The 25,777-nt window shown below is 45.1% G+C and overlaps 1 long non-coding RNA gene across 2 annotated transcripts in view; it reads right to left on the minus strand.

The window, feature by feature from the left end:
- The window catches only part of LOC138423250 (uncharacterized), a 52,553-nt gene that overhangs the window by 14,551 nt on the left and 12,225 nt on the right, over nucleotides 1-25,777 (minus strand). Inside the window, exons 2-3 of one of the 2 annotated variants that reach the window (XR_011250194.1) lie at nucleotides 16,130-16,301; nucleotides 14,916-15,103 (exon numbers count right to left, since the gene is read on the minus strand). This is a non-coding gene — a long non-coding RNA (uncharacterized lncRNA). Of the gene's footprint in view, nucleotides 1-14,915; nucleotides 15,104-16,129; nucleotides 16,302-25,777 lie in introns of those variants that run through there. The other variant, XR_011250195.1, reaches the window with a different exon arrangement.

A 25,777-nucleotide genomic window follows, 5' to 3' on the forward strand; every position in this document is an offset into this window, starting at 1 on the left:
TCTCCTCACTTCTTAACTCACCGTCTCTTTTCCATTTTTCATTGCTTTTATAACTAACATACCACATTAAGAATATATTAATTAATGTGTAGCTTTAAAATTTTTGTGTCTTCTACCAAAATATGTTCCAGTAAATCTAGCACTTTTGTTTTGTTGAATGATGTATTTGAGACATCTAGAATTTTGCTTGATATAGAGTTTGAGCTCAATGAGTATATTTTGAATGAATTAAAAAATAGATTCATTAGATAGATAAAAGAATAGTTGATCTTCTTCAGATCCCCTTACGCTTCAGATTCCCTTACTTTCCCTTTCAGATATCTGCCGCCGAGTCCCGAGAGACACTGTGACAAGCATGACCTGGCCTGCCAGTTCCAACTGTCCTCGGCCTCCTGACCCAGAAGGCAAATGAGATGCATGCTCACATGGTTACGGTGTGGCTGCGACAGACAGTATCCACACTAAACTGCTGCTGCTCAGTCTTTGTGACCCCATCGACTGCAGTCTGCCCATGTCGGCTCCTATGTCCTTGGGATTCTCCAGGCAAGAACACTGGAGTGGGTTGCCATTTCCTCCTCCAGGGCATCTTCCCGACTGTGGGATGGAATCCAAGTCTCTTAAGTCTCCTGCATTGGCAGGTGGGTTCTTCACTAGTGCCACCTGGGACGCCCAGGCAATGTTTAGTCGTCGCTGTATAACCAGAGGACACTGTAGCAATATGGTGTCCTGCCAAAGGAAGAAGTGATCCCGTGAACCCAGATGCTAGATCTGGACGATGTAAACAACCAGAAAGTGAAGTGAAAGTGTTAGCCCCTCAGTCGTGTCCGACTCTTTGTGACCCCCAAGGACTGTAGCCTGCCAGGTTCCTCTGTCCATGGGGTTCTCCAGACAAGAATACTAGAAAGTGAAAGTGAAAGTCGCTCAGTCATGTCCGAGACTCTTTTTGACCCTACGGACAATACAGTCCATGGAATTCTCCGGGCCAGAATACTGGAGTGGTTAGCCATTCCCTTCTGCAGGGAATCTTCCCAACCCAGGGATCAAACCCAGGTCTCCTGCATTGCAGGCAGATTCCTTTACCATCTGAGCCACCAGGGAAGTCTCAAATAACCAGAAGCCACTAGGAACTAGTAGGTGAAGTAGAGTAGCATATTAGTTAAGAACACAGGTTTTAGACTGCCTGCTTTCAAATCCAGGTTTGACATCTAGCCCTGTGACCTTCGACAAAGTTAGTTAACCACTCTGTGCCTCTGTTTTCTCCTCTGTAAAATATTATTATCCAAAAATAGTTCCTTGGACAGCAAGGAGATCAAGGCAGTCAATCCTAAAGGAAATCAACCCTGAATATTCATTGGAAGGACTGATGCTGAAGCTGAAGCTCCAATAGTTTGGCCATCTGATGTGAAGAGACGATTCATTGGAAAAGACCCTGATGCTGGGAAAGACTGGGGGCAAGAGAAGACAGCGACAGAGGATGAGATGGTTGGATGGCATCTCTGAGTCAATGGACATGAGTTTGAGCAAACTCAGAGAGACAGTGAAGAACAGGGAAGCCTGGTGTGCTGTAGCACATGGGGTCGCTAACAGCTGGAGATGACTTAGAATGCATGGAGAATAACCAAGTTTAGTATATGTGAAGCATACTTAGAACTCTGTTGGATGTTATTATCATTACAGTGGAATCCAAGAGATCCAGAAAACTTCTGCTCAGGCAGGCACAGCCCCACCCTCGACAGCTGCCTGCACTAGTACCTCTCTTGAGGAGGAACCAGGAGGCAGGGGAAGCCACCTTCTCAAAGCCCAGGTCATGGGGGTGAAACCTAGTCATGCTGGCTGAAAGGCACCTGCCATGTGCTAACTGCAGTACAAAAGAATTGCTTCACAAGACGGAAGCATCAGGACACACATTTTGTGCAGTTTCTCAGACCCAGCCCTCTCTGGTGTCAGGCACGTGCTCAGCTAACAGTGAAATGAATGGTACTTTGATCCTCATTCAGCTGCTGATTCTTGTGTGCAAACTACTTTGGGAACCTTTCAAGTGATTGGCAAGTACAGCCTTCCAGGGTCTCCTGGCTGTGGTCCCTTCAAAACCCCACCTCCACACTGCTCAGGGCTGATGTTGAAAGATGCCCTTCATGTGCCTTTGAGTGGAAAAGCAAAAGGCAGAACAGTATCTCTAGTACAAATATTGCACACAAGGGGCTTCCCTAATGGTCGAGGGGTTAAGCCTCCATGCTTTCACTGCAGTGGGCGCAGGTTCAGTCCTTGGTAAGAGAACTAAGATCCCATATGCCATAGTTGTTGTTTAGTCACTCAGTTGTGTCCAACTCTCTGCCACCCCATGAACTACAGCCCTCCAGGCTCCTCTGTCCATGGGGTTTCCCAGGCAAGAATACTGGAGTGAGTTAACAATTCCTCCGCTAGGGTATCTTCCTGACCCAGGGATGGAACCCTCAGTCTCCTGCTCGGCAGGCAGATTGTTTACCACTGAGCCACCAGGGAAGCCCCCATACGCCATGCAGCTTAGCGGAAAAAAAAAAAAAAGAGAAAAATACCTGAACATGAAAAGGCATTTTCAAAGTCTAGAAGGATGATTGCCTAACAGTTTCTTGGTGGTTGTCTCAGGCTGGTTTCCCAGAGATGGAGGGAGGAAGGTACTGCATTTTTGTTGCAGACGTATTAGTATTGTCTGATATTTTTACATCAAACATATGCCACTTTTACTGTTTAAAAAAATGAAGGCTTTTTTCAACAAACATCAAATAAGGAAAAATATTTACAACACATATCGTAGACACAGGGTTAAAGCAATGTCTATGTGTTTATGAACAGAAGAAGTAGTTGAAAAGAATAAAACAACAGTGGTTATCCCTAGAAAAGAGCTTAATGGGATATTTTAATTTTCTTCTTTATACCCTTTCCTATATTTTCCCAGCATTTAGCAATAAAAATACAAGATGCTTTTCGAGTCAGAAAAATATGATTTTTTAAATTGAAGGGAAATATAACAATAAACACAGATAATTAAAGAGAAGATCTGAAAGGAAACCAGAAGGCATAAAATGTTGAAAGGATGGAAGGTACAATGAGATCATTTAGAAAGGAAAAATAATGGGGGATAATACAAACCAAAACAATAAAGTATATACACTAAAGAATAAAAGAATTAAAATAGATATACACTAAAATAAGACAAAAGAACAGGCTAATATACTAAAAGTCAATATTGAAGGATTTCACTGGTGGTGCAGTGACCAGGACGCTGAGGTCCCAATGCAGGGGGCCCAGGTGTGATCCCTGGTCAGGTGGCACAGTGGTAAAGAATCCTCCTGCCAATGTAGGAGACCCAGGTTCGATCCCTGGGTCAGGAAGATCTCGTGGAGAAGGAAATGGCAACCCACTCCAGTATTCTTGCCTGGAGAATTCATGGACAGAGGAGCCTGGTGGGCTACAGTCCCTGGGGTCACAAAGAGCTGGACATGACTGAGCATGCACACAGGGAACTAGATCCCACGTGCCACAACTGAAGATCCCTCATGCTGCCACTAAGACCTGATGCGGCCAAATAAATAAATAAAAGATGAAAAATATGTAAAAATCAATAGCCAGAAACGTTGAAAAGAGCCACTATAAAGCAGATCAGGGGGGAGTCCTTACAGAGGTCTTGCAGGCCGGAGACCCGGGCTGAAGCCCAGGAGCATCCTTACAATGGCAAAACTTCCCTACTGGGAGATGACACAACCTTTGCCACCTCCATGGCCACCCCGCAGCCAGGCAAGGTTTCCAGACCTCCCAGCTTATCTCAGAGTCACATGGGCGTTTGTCTAGCACTCCCAGGACGGCCAGCTCCACGAGGGCCAGTGTTGAACGCCCACTGGCTTCAGTCCCCGCTAGATCCATCACACCCCTGTCGCTTGCTCCACATCACCCTGAGGGCTTCCAGGCCCTGGACCTTGGCATTCTCGGGTCAGGAGTGCAGGGCAGCCCTCTGTGAAGCATGGGCAAGTCATCTCACCCATCTGAGCCTCAGCTCCCAGCCCACGTAATAAAACATTGTGACACAGGTTAATCACAGTTTTTTTTTTTTTTTAAAGGCAATGTATGTGGGAATCACCTGGGATTTTGTGAAAATGTAAGTTCTGAATCAGTAGGCCTGGAGTGGGGCCTGAGATTCACATTTCTAATAAGTTCCGGACTGATGCTCCCAGTCCAGGAATCTCAGGATGAGTGGCAGCTGCTAGCCAGGTCTTCATGCCCATGAAATCATTAAACTGGGAAGAGACTCCAGAGACCATGATTTCCTGCTTCCTATTAAAGCCAGAAATCCTCCCTGCAGCATTTCTGATGGCAGGACAGTGCCTGGCATGTACTAGGTGCTAAATAGACCTTGCTGCTGCTGCTAAGTCGCTTCAGTTGTGTCCGACTCTTGCGACCCCATAGACGGCAGCCCACCAGGCTCCCCCGTCCCTGGGATTCTCCAGGCAAGAACACTGGAGTGGGTTGCCATTTCCTTCTCCAATGCATGAAAGTGAAAAGTCAAAGTGAAGTCGCTCAGTTGTGTCCGACTCTTCGCGACGCCATGGACTGCAGCCCACCAGGCTCCTCTGTCCATGGGATTTTCCAGGCAAGAGTACTGGAGTGGGGTGCCATTGCCTTCTCCGAAATAGACCTTAGTTGTCCTAAATGGAAATTATTTTCAGGAACAGGAAACTCTTTTGGTGGAGGCAGCTCTCTCATGGGTAGAGAGCTCCCTGTCCAGGCTCCTGAAACTGTCACTCGCTGGCCTTGACATGCCCCACGCTGCTGCACCCACCAGATCTTGTGGCACAGAGTTGAGGCCCAGTCAAATGTTTGCAACCTAAAACATGAACAACAAGCAAACAAAAAGGATGGACTTCAAAATCTAAAAAAGGTACAGTCACGAGTGATAAATGTTTAACTGTCTACAAAATGTAATATTTGTCCAGCAGACTCTTGCAATGCAATCCTTACACAGGGGTTAGACATAAATTATATTTAATTATGGATACAGATGCATTTTAATATGCTTCACGTGACCTGGGATGGGGCCTCCTGAAGTAAGCCTGTCTCTGGTTCTCAAAGATCTTACACTCCTTGTCCCATCTTCCTCAGCCGGCTTCTTCTGCCATCAGAAGTTGGTAATTGTGGCCTCCCCATGTCAGGTTTCTGCTAAGATAAATGAGTCCCACAGATCTCCAGGCTTTACCCCAGGAAACACACCTCAAAACAGTTCAGGATGCTCCCAATTTTTTTTCTGTCAAAAGTAACAGTGGACTTTAGATGTCAACATCTTTTTTGCATAAAGGCTTCTCTCTCTCCCCACACCCTTTTTTTTTTTAAAGGATAATGGGAAGTGCTATGGGGAGGGTTGTGATTTTATTTTATTCCGCTGTTATTTTGGTTGTGCTGGGCCTTCGTTAGGGGCTTGCCTGGTGGCGCTAGTGGTAAAGAATCTGCCTGCCAATGCAGAAGATACAAGAGACTTGGGTTCCATCCCTGGGTCTGGAAGATCCCCTGGAGGAGGAAATAGCAACCCGCTCCAGTATTCCTGCCTGGAAAATCCCATGAACAGAGGAGCCTGGCAGGCTACAGCCCACGGGGTCACAAAGAGTCAGACATGACTGGGCACACACGCACGCACAGGCTCTGGTTGCAATGCTAAGGCTCTTCATACAGGCTCTTGTTACGAAGTATCGGCTTAGTTGCCCTGTAGCAGGTGGCATCACAGTTCTCCAACCAGGGATCGAACCCAGGTCCCTTGCATTGCAAAGTGAATTCTTAACCGCTGGACCACCAGGGAAGTCTCTGTGTAGAGGCTTTTTAATAGGGATTGTTTCACTAGCATACAGACTGAACAACATACTAAGATGCCTCTCTTTCACTTTTTCATCAAACTGGTTACCAAGTTTCTAATGTCTCCTCTTTCATTTCTGTTTTCGGTTTTTTGAGTGTCCTCTCCCTTTTTTTCTTGTGAATCTAGCTAAGGGTTTGTTGATCTTTTCTAAAACCAACTCTTAATTATGTTGATTCTTTTCTATTGTTTTTCTTTTTGTAATTTCTTTTTATTATTTATTTTTATTTTGGCTGCACTGGATCTTCATTGCGGAATGCCGGCTTTCTCCAGTTCCATGGGCTCTGGAACACAGGCTCTAGAGCCCTCAGACTCAGTAGAAATAAAAATGATTATAAGAGAATATTATGAACAGTTGTGTACCAACAATTGGATAACCTAGAAAAAAGACAGATAAATTCCTAGAAATACACACTTGGGTCATGAAGAAATAGGAAATCTGAACAGACATATAACTAGTGTAAGGAGATTGAATTAGTAAACAAAACCTCCCAAGAAAAAAACCCAGGACCAGACGGCTTCACTGGAGAATTCCATCAGATATTTAGAGAACCAGAACCAATCCTCCTCAAACTCTTTGATACTATGCAGCGCCCTGTGGGGCTCCTGGGCACAAGGCCTTTCTCTGTCCCCCATGTCTTTGACTATAGGAAACAACATTCATTCATCCTCCATGACCTTTCCTGAGTTCCAATGGGCAGATTCAAGCAATTGTTAGTTAGGGAAGGGAGGGGATGTGAGACCAGGGAGAAACAGCCAAGAGCAGCCTTGGGGCAAAGTCCTGTTGCCCCATCAATAGATACACACAATATCTTTGAGCTATTCTGCAGATATTGAAATCTTCTCCAGGTGGAAGAAGTAACAATTAATTATAGTAGGCCATAATATGTAGACGCCAGACCAGTTGGACCTGATGGTTGATGACGTGGGCTCCTACTTACCTCGCCACCAATCCATCAGAAGAATGTCCATGAGCTGATCATGCCCTCTTTGAACAATGACTATAAAACCTGTCACTTCCCCAAGCTGGGATACTTGGTTTTGAGGGCCTTAGCCCACTATGATCCCCTTTGCCTGGCAAAGCTATAAAGCTACTCTTTTCTACTTTATCCAAAACTCTTGTCTCCAAGATTTGAATTGGCGCCAGCATACAGAGAAGTTGAGCTTTAGGCATCATCTTTCAACAGGATGTGAAGAGGAAGAAACACTCCCAAACTCATTCTATGAGGCCAGCATTACCCTCATATTAAAGCCGAAGACACTGCAATAAAAGAAAACCATGGATCAATACCCCAGATGAAGGCTGATGCAAAAATCCTCAACAAAATATCAGCAGACCGAATTCAGCAGCACATTAAAAAGATTCTGTACCAGACTTCCCTGATAGTGCAGCGGATAAGAACCTGCCTGCCAAAGCAGGGGACATGGGTTCGATCCCTGATCTGCTCATCTGTGTGCCACAACTACTGGGCCCGTCCGCTAGAGACTGTGCTCTGCAACAAGAGAAGCCACCGTGTTGAGAAGCCCGGGGACTGCTGTGGAGAGTAGCCCCATCTCACCACAACTAGAGAAAGCCCTCTTAAAGCAATGAGGACCCAGAGCAGCCAAAAAAAAAGAGATTATGTACCATGACCACTTAGAACCCGTTCCTGGGATGAAAGGATGATCCAACATACAAAGATCACACATCAACAGAACGAAGGGCAAAAACCACGTGACCATCTCAACTGATGCAGAGAAAGCTTTAGGCAAAATTTAACAAAATTTTATGATAAAAACTTTCAACAAACTAGGACTAGACAGAAATAACCTCAACATAACAAAGGTCATGTATGTCAAGCCCACAGCTAACATCATACTCAATGGTGGAAGACTGAAAACTTCTCCTCTAAGGTCAGGAACAAGACAAGAATGCCCACTCTCACGACTTCTATTTAACACAGCACTGGAAGTTCTAGCCAGAGCAATTATATAAGAAATAAAGAAATTAAATAGGTCCAAATTGGAAAGGAAGAAGTAAAATTATCTCTGTTCAGAGACGACATAATCTTCTATGTAGAAAACCCTAAAGACTCCAAACACCAAAAAAGTGTTGGAATAAACAAATTCAGCAAAGTTGAAAGATACAAAATGAATACATAAAAATCAGTTGCATTTCTACACACTAACAGAACAATGAAAAAAAAAAGACTTGTACAATGAAAACTACAAAACACTGCTGAAAGAAATTAAAGAAGACACAAATAAATGGAAATACATGCCATGTTAACGGACTGAAAGACTTAATATTGTTAAGATGTCATTATTACCCAAAGTGATCGACAAATTCAACACAGTTTCTATCAAAATTCCAATGACTTTTTGCAGAAATTAAGGAAAAAAACTTATCCTAAAATTCGCATGGAACCTCAAAGGAATCTGAACTGAAAAAACAAAAAAAGTCTTGAAAAAGAAGAAGAAAGTTGAAAGTCTCACATGTCTCAATTTCTATACATTTTACAAAGATACGGCAATCAAAATGTTGTGATACTATAGACACAAACCAGTGGAATAGAGAGCCCAGAAATGAACCCCTACAAATATAATCAAATGATAGCTGCCAAGGCCACTCCGTGGGGAAAGAACCGTTCTTTAACAAATGCTGCTGGGAAAATTGGATATCCACGTGCGAAATAATAAAATTGGACCCTTACTTTAGAGCATATGCAAAAATTAATTCAAAACGGATTCAGATCTAAACATAAGGCCCCAAACTTGAAGAAAACACAGAAGAAATGCTCCATGACACTGGATTGTGCAATAAATTCTTGGATGTGACACCCAAAGCACCGGCGTGAGTCCTCAGTGGCGTCTGACTCTTTCCGAGACCCCGTGGACTGTAGCCCACCAGGCTTCTCTGTCCGTGGATTTCCTAGGCAAGAATACTGGAGTGGGTTGCCACTTCCCTAAGAGTTCGAATGCTGCTAACTAAATATCCCACATGCGACAACTAAGCCCCAGTGCAGCCAAATATATAAATAAATTTTTTAAAACCCACAATTATCATCATCACAAACATTTATGCTAAGTATCCATCATGTGCCAGGCATGTGATTCACATGTGTTCTCTCACTTAATCCTCACAACAGCCACTATGAAGTGGGCCCTGCTAGTGCCATTTTGCAAAAGGGAAAGTGGATGGCAGTTTGGGGCAGCCGTCCAGGGGACCAGTCTGCCTGAAGCAAACAGCATACGTAGAGATGAGGCAGACTGGAAGACAGGAGGCAGATAGTGAAAGGCCTTGCCAACGGGCAGGGACATTCACATGATACCATGGAAGGGGGAGCTTTTACATGATATATTCCAGTGGCGCTTTCAGCAGGTGAGGAAGCAGTGCGTGGGGAGGTCCTGGAGGACCGCCTGTGCTCTGCGCCAGGGTGGAAAGCCTGTTCAGTACCAAATGGGTGACAAATTGATGTGCAATTTGGAGGTCAAAGGAAATCAACCCTGATGCGTGTTCTCCATCTCCCGCCTCCCCCGACACTCCAAGGCGTCCTCTCTGAATGACTCATATCCCCTGGGGCCTCAGGTCTCCTGGTACCTGCCCTGCTCTGGCTGAGCAGAACTAGGTGGGGCAGGGCTCCATTCTCCTGCACTTTGGGTGGTTGGCATGAGGACACCTCGGTCCCTGTGAACGCCCTCTGCTGGAGGCTTCTGGGCTGGCAATGGTTGCACGCTTTGGGCGTTGGGCCCAGCAGCTTTCATGTTTTATTAGAAAGATAGGATGTCTTTTCGGAGCCTCGGTGGTATTAATTACAGCCTTTGTATAACAACATGAGGTTTCATAGAGGACAGAGTTCTCTGTCCCAGAGGCACCTGGCCTTCCGGATCACATCTCCCCCCAAAAGGACTGGCTTCTCCAGAATTCTGGACTCCTTCCTCTTTCTGCTCCTCAACAGGAGGCTTCAGCCCTCCAGCCTGTCCTCAGGAGGACCAATCAGGCAGAGGCCTGGGGCTCCTAGTGGGTTATGCTGGAAGCTGCTTCTTAACGATAGAGAATTCTAGAACTCTGATCTAAAAGCTGGACACAGGGAATTGCCTGGCAGTCCAGTGGTTAGAACTCCATGCTTTCACTGCTCAGGTTGCTGTTCAATTGCTAAGTTGTGTCTGACTCTTTGCAACCCTTTGCAGCACACCAGGCTTCTCTGTCACCGCCAAGGGTGTGGGTTCAATTCCTTGTCGGGGAACTGAGATCCCTGCCAGATGCATGGCACAGACAAATAAATAAATAAAAAGAAAAGCTGGACACAGATGGCCATGAGAGGACAGTCAATTCTCCAGGAAAGAGAGAGAGTGAATTCTACTGCTATAGAATTATTCCTTAGCCTCACACTGAAAGAACATCATAGTGGATCCAGGCATTGGACTATGGGGTTTTCACATTTGTTTTAGCCACCAAGTCCTGGAACCCTGCCTGCAGGCCTTCCTGACTCTGAGGCAGCTCTGCAGAGCCCAGGATTCCTAGGGCCACAGCTATTAAGCCCTGACTAATATCCCTTCCAACCATAAAAGTCCACACTTCACCATTCTAAGTCAATCAAATAGTATTAAATGAAGGAAGCCAAGTATATTTGAAAATCCCAGACTCACCTTGAAACAGAAGGGGGGAGGGGATGGCACAACCCTTAAGGAATGATATAGCCCCTGAGGATACAACAGAAACTGGTTAGAAGTGATTAGCCCAAGAGGGCAGAAGATTCGACTTCCAGTAGACCTTGAGCCTCATTGTGATACATTAGCCTATCCAAAACGATAGGCCCATAGGCACTACGGCAGTTCTGCTGCTGCTGCTGCTGCTGCTTAGTCGCTTTAGTCGTGTCTGACCCTGTGCGACCCCATAGACGGCCGCCCACCCGGCTCCCCCGTCCCTAGGATTCTCCAGGCAAGAACACTGGAGTAGGTTGCCATCTCCTTCTCCAATGCATGAAAGTGAAAAGTGAAAGTGAAGTTGCTCAGTCGTGTCCGACTCTTTGCGACCCCATGGACTGCAGCCTAACAGGCTCCTCCATCCATGGGATTTTCCAGGCAAGACTACTGGAGTGGGGTGCCATCGCCTTCTCCGATGGCAGTTCTAACTCTGACCAAAAACCGCCAAAAATTGGGTGGGTGAAACAGTTCCTAGAAACGCCGTCCCTTTTCCAAGATTGTTGGAATAATCCTCCTACTTGTTAGCCTATGAAATTACCCAGTCTATAAAAACGAACCACTCTGTATTTTGGGTCTGCTCTAACTTTCTGAAATGGACCACATTCTGCTTATGGAATGTGCGTCTCTCTGAATAAACCTACTTTCCCACTTAGTTCCCCAGGTAGAGCCCTCCTTGATTACCTACTCATATTCCTCAGAAGCATCCTATATTAATAAATCTACTTCTTACCTATCACTTTGCCTCCTGATGAATTCTTTCTGTGCTGACATACAGTACCTGATTATCAGTAAGTCGAGTGGGTTTAAGTTCCAACCCATGGGTTTAAGTTCCAGCCCATGGGTTTAAGTTCCAGCCCATGAGTTCAAGTCCCAGTCTGAGTTTTAGCTGGGTTCAAACGCCATCTGAGGTGCAATTGAGTTAGAGTCCCAATCTGTCTGTGTGGTTTCAACCCTGGGAGGCTTTGTTTCTGAATTAATGGAGACCAAAAAACTGGTGTGCTGAGGTCCATGGGGTTACAAAGAGTCCCTGGTGGCTCAGACAGTAAAGAATCCACCTGCAATGCAGGAGACCTACGTTTGATCCCTGAGTTGGGAAGATCCCTTGAAGGAGGGCATGGCAACCCACTCCAGTATTCTTGCCTGAAGAATCCTGTGGACAGAGGAGCCTTGTGGGCTACAGTCCATGGGGTTGCAAAGAGTCAGACACGACTGAGTGACTAAGCACAAAAACTGTGTAGTTGGAGAAGACTCTTGAGAGTTCCTTGGGCTGCAAGGAGATCAAACCAGTCAATCCTAAGGGAAATCAACCCTGAATATTCATTGGAAGGACTGATGCTTAAGCTGAAGCTACAACATTTTGGCCACCCGATGTGAAGAGCCAACTCATTGGAAAAGACCCTGATGCTAGGAAAGATTGAGGGTAAGAGGAGAAGGGGGTGACGGAGGATAAGATGGTTGGATGGCATCACTGACTCAATAGACATGAGTTTGAGTAAACTCTGGGAGATAGTGAAGGACAGGGAAGCCTGGCGTGCTGCAGTTCATGGGGTTACAAAGAGTCAGACACAACTGAGCGACTCATCAACAAAAACAAAAACAAGCAGGGGATCATACTAAGTGCTGCAACCATGTTTCTCTTTTAGTCCTCACAATTAGCTCTCTCATCCCCATGAACAGAGGGAAACCGGAAAGTTCGTAAGTGATCTGCCCAAGGTCTCAAGCTGGGGGCCACAATTCAGATTCATGTCTGTCTGACACCTAAGTGGATTAGCCTGACTCCATTCCACCCCTTCAGCCACTGCCCTCTTTAACAGCCCCACCCTAACCACCTCCTCCATCAGGGAGCCCGCATTCTTTGTTGCTGCCCCACCCAGGTCCCCACCGTGTCCATCCTCCAAGGCATGAAACAGATATAGAAAAAGTATGAGTGTTTTTGTACTTGGTCTTTTTGGCTGCTGCCACATGGCATGCGGGATGCTTAATTCCCAGACCCGCGACCCTTGCTGTGGAAGCAGAGACTCTTAACCACTGGATGCCCAAGGAAGTCCCGAAAAGGTGTGTTTTTACAGTGTGTGACATACACTGGGAAATGGCAGAACCTAAACCATAGAATATGAGGGCCACTGGGGGCAGTAAGAGGATTCTGGAGTTTTAAAAGTGTTTCCACATTTCATTCAACGCCCACAGCCATCCTGTGAAAGAGACCAGTGTTCACAGCCCCATCTTATTAATAGGACAAGAGGCTCAGAGAGGCTGTGCCCTTCCAAGGTCACACAGTTAAGGAAGGCACCTCGGCCAGGACTGAAGGGGTCTGAGTACCTGGCTGGAGAGGCACTGGCTAGAACCCAGGTCTCAGGAAACCTGGATCAGCACTCCTGCCATCAGCTCCAGGAACAGCAGTCTGCATAATGGTCTCATGACAACATCTCTCCACCGAGCTCTTCATCCCCAGCACAGGCTGTTCTCTCCTCTTCTTTTTTCTTCTCTTCCTCTTCTCTCATCATAAATCACAGCCCTTGTCTAAGGAATAATTAATGCTGCTTGAATAAAGTAACAGCAGCCTCACTCCTCTCTTCATGTAAATAAGGATCATCGCTTGCATAGCCTGCCCATAGACATAGCTGAGGTATACCCACCGTTACGGAGGTTTGAACAATGCACCAAACAGGTGCTCATGACATCCTCACCACAAGTTTCTGAAGTAGGTTTTCATTTGCCTATTTTACAGATGAAGCAGTGGAGGCTCAGAATGGTCACTCATGACTTGTTCAAGGTCACACAATTGTATGTGACAGAGCCCGACTTGAACCTATGTCTACCCAAAGCTAAAGTCCATGTTCTTCGTCCCATGGTTCCTATTGAGAGGTAACCAAACTGTAGCCAGATTTGGCCTTTCCTATATTTTTAAAATCTTTTTTAAAAATTATTTATTTATTTGGCTGTACTAGGTCTTAGCTGCAGCATGCCAAATCTTAAATCTTCCTTGTGGCATGTGGGATCTAGTTCCCTGACCAGAGATCGAACCTGGGCACCCTGCATTGGCAGCTTGGAGTCTTAGCCATTGGACCACCAGGGAAGTCCTTTTTTCTGTCTTTTGAACTCTTCCAGTTAACAGAATGTTTTAGTGTGCTTAGAGGTTAGACCAAGCTTGGAGATGAAAATAATAAATATTTTTTCCCATATAGTGGGTATTGCCTTCAGGCTCTGTCTTTTATTGTCAGCCAGTTCCCGTCAATACTTTTGAAGTGGATACTGTTTTTGTTGCTGTTGTAGTTTAGTAGCTAAGTGTCCAACTCTTTGTGACTCCATGGACTGCAGACCTCCAGACTCCACTGTCCATGGAATTCTCCAGGCAAGAATACTGGAGTGGATTGCCATTTCTTTCTCCAGGGGATCTTTCTGACCCAGAGATTGAACCCATATATCCTGCTTGGCAGGCAGATTCTTCACCACTGAGCCACCTAGGAAGCCCTCAGTTCAGTTCAGTCGCTGTCGTGTCCTACTCTTTGCGATGAATCGCAGCACGCCAGGCCTCCCTGTCCATCACCAACTCCCGGAGTTCACTCAGACTCACGTCCATCGAGTCGGTGATACCATCCAGCCATCTCATCCTCTGTCGTCCCCTTCTCCTCCTGCCCCCAATCTCTCCCAGCATCAGGGTCTTTTCAAATAAGTCAACTCTTCACATGAGGTGGCCAAAGTATTGGAGTTTCAGCTTTAGCATTACTATTATCCCTATTTTACAGATGAGAACACTGAGGCTCAGGGGCTCAGTAGTTACTTACCACTGGCACACAGCTTGTGTGTCCTAAGATAAGGATTTGGACCCAGACCTGGCTGATGCCTGAGCCCTTGCCTTTAACCACCTCTCCTTACCTTGCCCACCAGATTGACAGTTCTTCCAAACACCGCATGAATTCTGTCTGCCTCTGGAGATGGGCCAGGAAGAGGTAAACCTGTTTAGTTAGCCTATGAGGAGACTCAGAGCGCCCTGAGCTCCTTGTCACCTTATTTGTGCCTGAGGCTGGCTGTCTCTCCCTGCAGGAAAACTGCTCTGGGTTTCAGGACCGCTGCCAGATATCAACCAGAGTGTCTGCTGGAGCCCTAGGAACATATGTGACTTGCCTATTTGGAGGTACGGAGGAGATTGGAGCTCACACTGTTTAAAAATTGTTCCCGTTCTTTCAGCAAGACGTGTATGCAGTGCTGAGCCTCCAAAGACAGGGAGAGGAGTGGGATGTTTGAATCAACAGTGCAGGATCCCAGAGTCTGCCTTGGAGTTCACTAATGCAGAAGCAAACGGGTATTAGAAAGAGGACTCTTGGTTCCCAAGTGACAGAAGACCTACCCAAACTGATTTAACCAAAGTGTATTTATTGATGCATAGAACTAAAACCTCAGTGTAGGTGGAGCTTCAGGTGCCGCTGATCAGAGGATCAAAGGACGATTAATTCCAAGTCCCGTTTCTCAGCTCTGCCCTCCTTCACGTTGGCCTCACTTTCCTGAAACAGCAAGATGGCAGCCATGGCACCCATCCTTAACAGCCTCTCAGAAAAAAGGAAAAGGAAACCCAACAAGTCAAATAACTAGTTGAGTTTCACTGACTCTAGCAGGCCTGACTTGGCTCAACACTGACGCACAGAAATAGGATGTGTTGATTGGCTGGGCCTTCGGGGGTGGAGTCAACACCCACCCAATAGCACGGACTTCGGGATTGTGGGCAGGAGGAGAAGGGGGCGACCGAGGATGCGATGGCTGGATGGCATCACCGACTCGATGCACGTGAGTCTGAGTGAACTCCGGGAGTTGGTGATGGACAGGGGGCCTGGCGTGCTGTGATTCATGGGGTCGCAAAGAGTCGGACACGACTGCGCGACTGAACTGAACTGAACTGAGAGTGCCTTGGGGTCGAGCCCTCGAAGCCATATTGGGATACATTTTAAGAAGCAGGAGAGGTGGGTGTTAGATGTCAGAAAGATCGAGAAAGAGTAAGGTGAAAGTCCACCTGGGGTGACCAAATGCACAAGCAAATACACAATTATATGGTTAGGGAAAAGTGCCTCAGAGCTCCCAGATAGGTTTTTGTGGAAAAGGTCTTTTGTAAGTCAGTTTCACACTCCACAACAGACACATTTTTACTCAGGTGAAGAGAGGAGAGGAGAGATTTGTAATTGTCAAGTTCCCAGGCTAGCCTGAAAATTTTTATTTAATCCATTATATAGAGGAAGTGCTTGGATATTTGCAGTAAAAATTAGAAAGCAAAACTTACAACCGCGGATGACATATAAAAAAGATTTTGGATCTGAAACCTGGACTTGATTTATTAGAAGAGCTGGTGCTTGAGAAAAAGCAAGCTTAATTAATGAGAATCATCTAGCAGATGGAGATTCCAGTGGGGAACTGAAGGGGCTTCTGAGCGTTTCCAAGGGCTCAGGGGGTTGACGGCAGGGCTTTCTGTTAGGCTGAATGTCTCTTCATATATTATGGGTTTTGTTTTTTTTTTCTTGATAGAGGTGTGTCAAGGAGAATGTTCTTACATCTGATTTTTACAGGTGTACAAGGAAGACTGACCTGAGTCTGCAGCTCCACCGCAACTTAGGCCATTTTGGACTCACACATGGAATCCAAGGGAGGAGAGGCGAGCAGGATGGTCCCACTGCAGCTGGGCAGGAAGTGTCCAGGGGTGGAGGCGGGAGGCGGGGAGGGCCTGAGAGGCTGGACAGTGAACGTGAGAGGCCCCGGCCTGCAGAGGAAGTATGTAGAGGAGAAAGCCGCCAGGCTCCCCTTATTTATCACAGACAACCAGATGCCCTGAAACCCATCTCTCTCTAGCACTCAGCATTTCCTATGTCAGACCCTCTAGATGTATGGAGACAGCAACCAAGCCAAGCCTAAGCCCAGTGCTCCCTGTGTCGGTGGGTGAAATCAATTCTCTGACAGGCATGTGAGCCTCTGTTTTCATGAAGCTGGTGGATGGTATATTTGCCTTCTTCTCCTTTTCCCTGTGCTTCTTCCCCCACTGGCAACTGGGCCACAGAATTTCTTGGCCTCAAACATAAATCTGGGGACTTCCCGGTGGTTGTGACTAAGACTCTGCGCTCCCAAAGCTGGGGACCCGGGTTCACCCTGATCAGGGAACTAGATCCCACATGTCATAGCCAAAAAAACCCCATGAACCGCAGCTAAGACCCGGCACAGCCAACTGAGTAATTAATTATTTAAGAAATCAGAAAACATAAATCTGACCCCATTGCTTTATACCCCTCAAAACCTTTCAGGGTTGCCCAGTGCCTACAGCAGTATTTCTCCAAGTATCTTCCTTAGAACCTTCATTCTTTGATCAAATAAGTTTAAGAAATTCTCTATAGCATACCCATGTTAGAGAATCCAAACACAAAATGACAAATTAAGGGGCCCAAGTAGTCTTTCGGTAAAGAGCTGCTTCATTTTTTTACCCTGCCTTTTTCTTTTTAGTTGGAAATGGTTGTTTGTTGTAGTTGTTCTATTTTGTTCTTTCGGTGGTGCCGAACACAGCCTATGGGATCCTAGTTCTCTGACCAGGGATAGAATCTGGGCCCAGTGAAAGCACGGAATCCCAACCAGCGGACCACCAGGGAAGTCCTTATTGATGTATAGTTGATGTACAATGTTATGTGTTACAAGTGTACAGTAGAGTGAGTCCCAGTTCCTAAAGGTTATACTCCATTTATACTTATTATAAAATATTCCCTCTATTCCCTGCACTATACAGTATATCCTTGCAGCTTATTTTATACTCCACAGTTTGTACCTCTTAATCCTCTAACCCTATGTCACTGTCCCCCTTCCCTCTCCCCACTGGGACCACTAGTTTGTTCTCTATATCCCTGAGTCTGCTTTGCTTTTTTTTTTTTTTTAATATTTATTCCTTTGTTGTATTTTTTATTCCACATACAGTAAGTCCCCTATGTATGAACCTTCAAGCTTCTTTGAACTTTCAAAGATTTGAATGTGCCATGTCCGATCACATAAGATAGTTCACATGTCCAATAGTTCACGTACCTGGCCTACATTGTCACCTGCCTGCGTCCTTTAGAAAGTGACTGTGCTTTTGTGCCCTTTACTGAACAGTACTGTATGGCATGTAGTAGTACGGCATCATTATTTCAAGCCCAGGATGTCCAAAAAGAGCGGCAGTGCTACTGATGTAGCTGGTACTCTACTCTCAAGGTTGCTTTCTTGTACTGTAAGGTTACTTACTATACTGTAAGATTAAAAATGCTTTCTTAGACTTCTCTGGTGGTCCAGTGGTGAAGAGTCGGCCTGCCAATGCAGGGGACTCGAGTTCAGTCCCTGGTCTAGGAAGACCCCACAACTCTCGGGGCAACTAAGCCTCTGCACCACAACTACTGACTCTCTGCTCTAGAACCTGTGATCCGCAACAAAGAAGCCACTTCAATGAGAAGCCGGGCCATTGCAACTGGAGAAAGCCTGCCCACCGCAGTGAGCACTGGGTACGGACAAAATTAAACATTTTTTTAAAATAAAAAACAAACAAAAATGTTTTCCTTATCTTTTGAGTTTGTTTTCTATGTTCAGTCACTCAGCTGTGTCCAACTCTTTGAAACTCCATGGACTGCAGCATGCCAGGCTTCCCTGTCCTTCATTATCTCCCTAGAGTTTGCTCAAAATCATGTCTGTTGAGTCGGTGATGCCATCGATCCATCTCATTCTCTGCCAACGCCTTCTCCTCCTGCCCTCAATCTTTCCCAGGATCAGGGTCTTTTCAGATAAGTCAGTTCTTCTCATCACGTGGCCAAAGTATTGCAGTTTCAGCTTTGGCATCAGTCCTTCCAATGAATATTCAGGGTTGATTTCCTTTAGGATGGACTGGTTTGATCTTGCAGTCCAAGGGACTCTTAAGAGTCTTCTCCAACACCACAGTTCAAAAGCATCGATTCTTCGGTGCTCAGCGTTCTTCACAGTCCAACTCTCACATCCATACATGACCACTGGAAAAACCATAGGCTTGACAAGACGAACCTTTGTCGGCAAAGTAATGTCTCTGCTTTTGAATATACTATCTAGGTTGGTCATAACTTTTCTTCCAAGGAGTAAGCGTCTTTTAATTTCATGGCTGCAGTCACCATCTGCAGTGATTCTGGAGCCCCCCAAAATAAAGTCTGACACTGTTTCCCCATCTATTTGCCATGAAGTGATGGGACTGGATGCCATGATCTTAGCTTTCTGAATGTTGACCTTTAAGCCAACTTTTTCACTCTCCTCTTTCACTTTCATCAAGAGGCTCTTTAGTTCTTCTTCACTTTCTGCCATAAGAGTGGTGTCATCTGCATATCTGAGGTTAATGATATTTCTCCCAGCAATCTTGATTCCAGCTTGTGCTTCTTCCAGCCCAGCATTTCTCATGATGTACTCTGCATAGAAGTTAAATAAGCAGGGTGACAATATACAGCCTTGATGTACTCTTGCTCCTATTTGGAACGAGTCTGTTGTTCCATGTCCAGTTCTAACTGTTGCTTCCTGACCTGCATATAGGTTTCTCAAGAGGCAGGTCAGGTGGTCTGGTATTCCCACCTCTTTCAGAATTTTCCACAGTTTGTGATGATCCACACAGTCAAAGGCTTTGGCATAGTCAATAAAGCAGAAATAGATGTTTTTCTGGAACTCTCTTGCTTTTTCCATGATCCAGCAGATGTTGGCAATTTGATCTCTGGTTCCTCTGCCTTTTCTAAAACCAGCTTGAACATCTGGAAGTTCATGGTTCACGTATTGCTGAAGCCTGGCTTGGACAATTTAGAGCATTACTTTACTAGCATGTGAGATGAGTGCAATTGTGCAGTAGTTTGAGCATTCTTTGGCATTGCCTTTCTTTGGGCTTGGAATGAAAACTGACATTTTCCAGTCCTGTGGCCACTGCTGAGTTTTCCAAATTTGCTGGCATATTGAGTGGAGCACTTTCACAGCATTGTCTTTCAGGATTCGAAGTAGCTCAACTGGAATTCCATCACCTCCACTAGCTTTGTCTGTAGTGATGCTTCCTAAGGCCCACTTGACTTCACTTTCCAGGATGTCTGGCTCTAGGTGAGTGATCACACCGTCATGATTATCTGGGTCGTGAAGATCTTTTTTGTATAATTCTGTGTATTCTTGCCACCTCTTCTTAATATTTTCTGCTTCTGTTAGGTCCATACCATTTCTGTCCTTTATCAAGCCTATCTTTGCATGAAATGTTCCCTTGGTATCTCTAATTTTCTTGAAGAGATCTCTAGTCTTTCCCATTCTGTTGTTTTCCTCTATTTCTTTGCATTGATCGCTGAAGAAGGCTTTCTTATCTCTCCTTGCTATTCTTTGGAACTCTGCATTCAGATGCTTATATCTTTCCTTTTCTCCTTTGCTTTTCGCTTCTCTTCTTTTCACAGCTATTTGTAAGGCCTCCTCAGACAGCCATTTTGCTTTTTTGCATTTCTGTTTCTTGGGGATGGTCTTGATCCCTGTCTCCTGTACAATGTCAAGAACCTCCATCCATAGCTCATCAGGCACACTGTCTACCAAATCTAGTCCCTTAAATCTATTTCTCACTTCCACTGTATAATCATAAGGGATTTGATTTAGGTCATACCTGAATGGTCTAGTGGTTTTCCCTACTTTCTTCAATTTAAGTCTGAATTTGGCAATAAGGAGCTCGTGATTTGAGCCACAGTCAGCTCCCGGTCTTGTTTTTGCTGACTGTATAGAGCTTGGCTCAAAGAATATAATCAGTCTCATTTCATTGTTGACCATCTGGTGATGTCCATGTGTAGAGTCTTCTCTTGTGTTGTTGGAAGAGGGTGTTTGCTGTGATCAGTGTGTTCTCTTGGCAAAAACTCTATTATCCTTTGCCCTGCTTCATTCTGTACTCCAAGGCCAAATTTGCCTGTTACTCCAGGTGTTTCTTGACTTCCCACTTTTGCATTCCAGTCCCCTATAATGAAAAGGACATCTTTCTTGGGTATTAGTTTTAGAAGGTCTTGTAGGTCTTCATAGAACCATTCAACTTCAGCATTACTGGTTGGGGCATAGAGTTGGATTACCGTGATATTGAATGGTTTGCCTTGGAAATGAACAGAGATCATTCTGTCATTTTTGAGATTGCATCAAGTACTGCATTTTGGACTCTCTTGTTAACTATGATGGCTACTCCATTTCTTCTGAGGAATTCCTGCCCACAGTAGTAGATATAATGGTCATCTGAGTTAAATTCACCCCTTCCAGTCCATTTTAGTTCGCTGATTCCTAAAATGTCGACATTCACTCTTGCCCTCTCCTGTTTGACCACTTCCAATTTGCCTTGATTCATGGACCTAACATTCCAGGTTCCTATGCAATATTGCTCTTTACAGCATCGGACCTTGTTTCCATCACCATTCACATCCACAACTGAGTGTTGTTTTTGACTCTGTCTCTTCATTCTTTCTGGAGCTATTTCTCCACTGATCTCCAGTAGTAATATTGGGTACTTACTGACCTGGGGAGTTCATCTTTCAGTGTCCTATCTATTTGCCTTTTCATACTGTTCATGGGGCTCTCAAGGCAAGAATACTGAAGTGGTTTGCCATTCCCTTCTCCAGTGGACCACGTTTTGTCAGGACTCTCCACCATGACCTGTCCATCTTGGGTGGCCATACATGGAGTGGCGCATAGTTTCATTGAGTTAGACAAGCCTGTACATTCTTAAGAACTGTACAAAAAAGATCTTCACGACCCAGATAATCATGATGATGTGATCACTAATCTAGAGCCAGACATCTTGGAATGTGAAGTCAAGTGGGCCTTAGGAAGCATTACTACAAACAAAGCTAGCGGAGGAGATGGAATTCCAGTTGAGCTACTTCGAATCCTGAAAGATGATGCTGTGAAAGTGCTCCACTCAATATGCCAGCAAGTTTGGAAAACTCAGCAGTGGCCACAGGACTGGAAAATGTCAGTTTTCATTCCAAGCCCAAAGAAAGGCAATGCAAAAGAATGCTCAAACTACTGCACAATTGCACTCATCTCACATGCTAGTAAAGTAATGCTCTAAATTCTCCAAGCCAGACTTCAGCAATACGTGAACCGTGAACTCCCTGATGTTCAAGCTGGTTTTAGAAAAGGCAGAGGAACCACAGATCAAATTGCCAGCATCCGCTGGATCATGGAAAAAGCAAGAGAGTTCCAGAAAAACATCTATTTCTGCTTTATTGACTATGCCAAAGCCTTTGACTGTGTGGATCATCACAAACTGTGGAAAATTCTGAAAGAGATGGGAATACCAGACCACCTAACCTGCCTCTTGAGAAATCTGTATGCAGGTCAGGAAGCAACAGTTAGAACTGGACATGGAACAACAGACTGGTTCCAAATAGGAAAAGGAGTACATCAAGGCTGTATATTGTCACCCTGCTTATTTAACTTCTATGCAGAGTACATCATGGGAAACGCTGGGCTGGAAGAAACACAAGCTGGAATCAAGATTGCAGGGAGAAATATCAATAACCTCAGATATGCAGATGACACCACCCTTATGGCAGAAAGTGAAGAGGATCTAAAGAGCCTCTTGATGAAAGTGAAAGAGGAGAGTGAAAAAGCTGGCTTGAAGCTCAACATTCAGAAAACAAAGATCATGGCATCTGGTCCCATCACTTCATGGGAAATAGATGGGGAAACAGTGGAAACACTGTCAGACTTTATTTTTGGGGGCTCCAAAATCACTGCAGATGGTGACTGCAGCCATGAAATTAAAAGACGCTTACTCCTTGGAAGAAAAGTTATGACCAACCTAGACAGTATATTCAAAAGCAGAGACATTACTTTGCCAACTAAGGTCTGTCTAGTCAAGGCTATGGTTTTTCCAGTGCTCATGTATGGATGTGAGAGTTGGTCTGTGAAGAAGGCTGACTGCTGAAGAATTGATGCGTTTGAAATGTGGTGTTGGAGAAGACTTTTGAGAGTCCCTTGGACTGCAAGGAGATCCAACCAGTCCATTCTGAAGGAGATCAGCCCTGGGATTTCTTTGGAAGGAATGATGCTGAAGCTGAAACTCCAGTACTTTGGCCACCTCATGCGAAGAGTTGACTCATTGGAAGACTCCGATGCTGGGAGGGATTGGGGGCTAGGAGGAGAAGGGGATGACAGAGGATGAGATGGCTGGATGGCATCACTGACTTGATGGATGTGAGTCTGAGTGAACTCTGGGAGTTGGTGATGGACAGGGAGGCCTGGAGTGCTGTGATTCATGGGGTCGCAAAGAGTCGGACATGACTGAGCGACTGAACTGAACTGAACTGAGACAAGGCTGTGGTCCATGTGATTAGATTGCTTAGTTTTCTGTGACTGTGGTTTTCAGTTTGTGGGCTCTCTGATGGAGAAGGATAAGAGGCTTATGGAAGCTTCCTGATAGGAGAGACTGACTGAGGGGGAAACTGGCTCTGGTTCTGATGGGCAGGGCCATGCTCAGTAAATCTTTAATCCAATTTCCTGCTGATGGGTGGGGCTGTGTTCCCTCCCTGCTGTTTACCTGGGGCCAAACTATAGAGAAGGTAATGAAGATAATGGCAACCTCCTTCAAAAGATCCCATGCATGCACTGCTACACTCACTGCCCCCAGCCCTGCAGCAGGCCTCCACAGACCCAAGCCTCTGCTGGAGACTCCTGGACACGCATGGGCAAGTCTGGGTCAATCTCTTGTGGGGTCACAGCTCCTTTCTCCTGGGTCCTGGTGCGCACAAGGTTCTGTGTGTGCCCTCCAGGAGTCTTTTCCCAGTCCTTTGTAAGGTCTGTGAAAATTGTTATAACCCTATTAAAGTACAGTACTATATAGCTGGTCAACAAAAGAGTTCAAAATGCAGTACTTGGATGCAATCTCAAAAAAGACAGAATGATCTCTGTTCATTTCCAAGGCAAACCATTCAGTATCATGGTAATCCAAGTCTATGCCCCAACCAGTAACACTAAAGAAGCTGAAGTTGAATGGTTCTATGAAGACCTACAAGACCTTTTAGAACTAACACCCAAAAAAGATGTCCTTTTCATTATAGGGGACTGGAATGCAAAAGTAGGAAGCCAAGAAACACCTGGAGTAACAGGCAAATTTGGCCTTGGAGTACAGAATGGAGCAGGGCAAAGGCTAATAGACTTTTGCCAAGAGAACACACTGGTCATAGCAAACACCCTCTTCCAACAACACAAGAGAAGACTCTACACATGGACATCACCAGATGGTCAACAATGAAATGAGACTGATTATATTCTTTGAGCCAAGCTCTATACAGTCAGCAAAAACAAGACCAGGAGCTGACTGTGGCTCAGATCACGAGCTCCTTATTGCCAAATTCAGACTTAAATTGAAGAAAGTAGGGAAAACCACTAGACCATTCAGGTATGACCTAAATCAAATCCCTTATGATTATACAGTGGAAGTGAGAAATAGATTTAAGGGACTAGATTTGGTAGACAGTGTGCCTGATGAGCTATGGATGGAGGTTCTTGACATTGTACAGGAGACAGGGATCAAGACCATCCCCAAGAAACAGAAATGCAAAAAAGCAAAATGGTTGTCTGAGGAGGCCTTACAAATAGCTGTGAAAAGAAGAGAAGCGAAAAGCAAAGGAGGAAAGGAAAGATATAAGCATCTGAATGCAGAGTTCCAAAGAATAGCAAGGAGAGATAAGAAAGCCTTCTTCAGCGATCAATGCAAAGAAATAGAGGAAAACAACAGAATGGGAAAGACTAGAGATCTCTTCAAGAAAATTAGAGATACCAAGGGAACATTTCATGCAAAGATGGGCTCAATAAAGGACAGAAATGGTTTGGACCTAACAGAAGCAGAAGATATTTAGAAGAGGTGGCAAGAATACACAGAAGAACTGTACAAAAAAGATCTTCACGACCTGGATAATCACGATGGTGTGATCACTCACCTAGAGCCAGACATCCTGGAAAGTGAAGTCAAGTGGGCCTTAGGAAGCATCACTACAGACAAAGCTAGTGGAGGTGATGGAATTCCAGTTGAGCTACTTCGAATCCTGAAAGACAATGCTGTGAAAGTGCTCCACTCAATATGCCAGCAAATTTGGAAAACTCAGCAGTGGCCACAGGACTGGAAAATGTCAGTTTTCATTCCAAGCCCAAAGAAAGGCAATGCCAAAGAATGCTCAAACTACTGCACAATTGCACTCATCTCACATGCTAGTAAAGTAATGCTCTAAATTGTCCAAGCCAGGCTTCAGCAATACGTGAACCATGAACTTCCAGATGTTCAAGCTGGTTTTAGAAAAGGCAGAGGAACCAGAGATCAAATTGCCAACATCTGCTGGATCATGGAAAAAGCAAGAGAGTTCCAGAAAAACATCTATTTCTGCTTTATTGACTATGCCAAAGCCTTTGACTGTGTGGATCATCACAAACTGTGGAAAATTCTGAAAGAGGTGGGAATACCAGACCACCTGACCTGCCTCTTGAGAAACCTATATGCAGGTCAGGAAGCAACAGTTAGAACTGGACATGGAACAACAGACTCGTTCCAAATAGGAGAAAGAGTATGTCAAGACTGTATATTGTCACCCTGTTTATTTAACATATACAGAGTACATCATGAGAAATGCTGGGCTGGAAGAAGCACAAGCTGGAATCAAGATTGCCGGGAGAAATATCAATAACCTCAGATATGCAGATGACACCACTCTTATGGCAGAAAGTGAAGAGGAACTAAAAAGCCTCTTGATGAAAGTGAAAGAGGAGAGTGAAAAAGTTGGCTTAAAGGTCAACATTCAGAAAACTAAGATCATGGCATCCGGTCTCATCACTTCATGGCAAATAGATGGGGAAATAGTGGAAACAATGTCAGACTTTATCTTTTGGGGCTCAAAATCACTGCAGATGGTGACTGCAGCCATGAAATTAAAAGACCCTTACTCCTTGGAAGTAAAGTTATGACCAACCTATATAGCATATTCAAAAGCAGAGACATTACTTTGCCGACAAAGGTTCGTCTTGTCAAGCCTATGGTTTTTCCAGTGGTCATGTATGGATGTGAGAGTTGGACTGTGAAGAACGCTGAGCACCGAAGAATCGATGCTTTTGAACTGTGGTGTTGGAGAAGACTCTTGAGAGTCCCTTGGACTGCAAGGAGATCCAACCAGTCCATTTTAAAGATCAGTCGTGGGTGTTCATTGGAAGGACTGATGCCAAAGCTGAAACTCCAGT

The sequence above is a fragment of the Ovis canadensis genome, chromosome 18, assembly GCF_042477335.2.
Source record: "Ovis canadensis isolate MfBH-ARS-UI-01 breed Bighorn chromosome 18, ARS-UI_OviCan_v2, whole genome shotgun sequence".
NCBI lineage: Eukaryota > Metazoa > Chordata > Mammalia > Artiodactyla > Bovidae > Ovis > Ovis canadensis.